Source organism: Octodon degus, unplaced genomic scaffold (genome assembly GCF_000260255.1).
Source record: "Octodon degus isolate 3935 unplaced genomic scaffold, OctDeg1.0 scaffold00037, whole genome shotgun sequence".
In the NCBI taxonomy this organism is placed as follows: domain Eukaryota; kingdom Metazoa; phylum Chordata; class Mammalia; order Rodentia; family Octodontidae; genus Octodon; species Octodon degus.
This window is the reverse complement of record NW_004524613.1, coordinates 16,661,754-16,663,188: the sequence shown is the minus strand read 5'-3', so window position 1 is coordinate 16,663,188 and position 1,435 is coordinate 16,661,754.

Below are 1,435 nucleotides of genomic sequence, written 5' to 3'. Positions count from 1 at the left end.
AGAGAGAGAGAGAGAGAGAGAGAGAGAGAGAGAGAGAGAGAGAGATCAAGATTTGTACAATTAATTAAAATTATAGAACACTGGTGGTAGGGCCAGGGGTGGCATATGCGTGTAATCCCAGCACTTGGGAGGTGAGGTGGGAAGATCGCTGTGATTCTGGCTCCATAGAAAGAGTTTGAAAGTATTTCCTTTTTTACTTCATGAAATAGTTGGAGGAGCACTGGTGTTAGTTTTTCTTCAAGGGTCTGGTAAAATTCCACAGTGAACTTATCTTGTCTTGAACTTCTCTTTTTTTTTTCCAGAGACTTTTTATTACACCTTGTTCTCATTGCTTTTAGTATATTTTTTAGTTCAGTTTTTTTTTTTTTTTTTTCTTCTTCCTAACCAGGAATGGAACTCAGGAGCTTGTGCTTGCCAGGCAGGTGCTGTGCTGCTGAGCTATATCCCTGGCCCTGTTTAGGTATTTTATATGCCCTCAGTTCAGTTTTGGCAGGCCAAGTATGTCTATAAATTTAACCATTTTTTTAGATTCTTTCTTTTTATTGCCTATAGGTTTTCAAAATACTCTTTGATAGTCTGGATTTCCGTGATGTCTTTGTAACCTCCCCTCTTCATCTGTAATTAAGTTGATTTGTGTTTTCTCTTTTTTATTAGTTCGGCTAAGAGTTTTTCAATTTTTTTCAAAGAACTATTTCTTTGAGCATGTATACTTGTTCATCTATCATAATTTCAGCTCTGATTTTTTAAACTAAGAATGTACTTAGGCTTTTGCCTTCAGACTTTAACACATGTAAACTTACATGACCTTGTGCTTGCCAGACAGGCACTATGCCACTGCTATATCCCTCGTAGGGTTTTTGCTAAGTTTAAATTTCAAATTATAACTATACTGTAACCGTTATTATTTTGGCCACTCATATTCAAAAACATATTTATTGAGTCTTAAACATGAAGTGTTCTGTTGAGATTCTTAAACATTATTTCATTGAGTAGGATTAGCATAACCCTGATTTTACAGATGAGAAACTGGAGCTCTGAAGTTATTTGATTATGTAAGATAATAAAAACTGAAGTCAGAATTGGAATACAAGTCTCTTTAACTTGAAAATCTGTGTTCTCCTCTACTATACTCATTTCATGAGAAAGTACTTAGTTCTTACTTGAGCTATTCATTTCTAAAATGATTTTTACATTTTATGGTAATTTGTTTCTGCCATACATTTTCATAAGTAATAGCTTTTCTGATAAAAAATATATTTGCTGAGCATGTTGGCACACATCTGTAATCTTAGCACTTGTACTTGGAAGGCAGAGGCAGGAGGATGATCGTAAATCTGAGGCCAGCTTGATCTATGCAGCAAAAGACCTTGTCTCAAGACAACTAAAATCAATACCCCAAACTCTCTCTCTCTCTCTCTCTCTCTCTCTCTCTCTC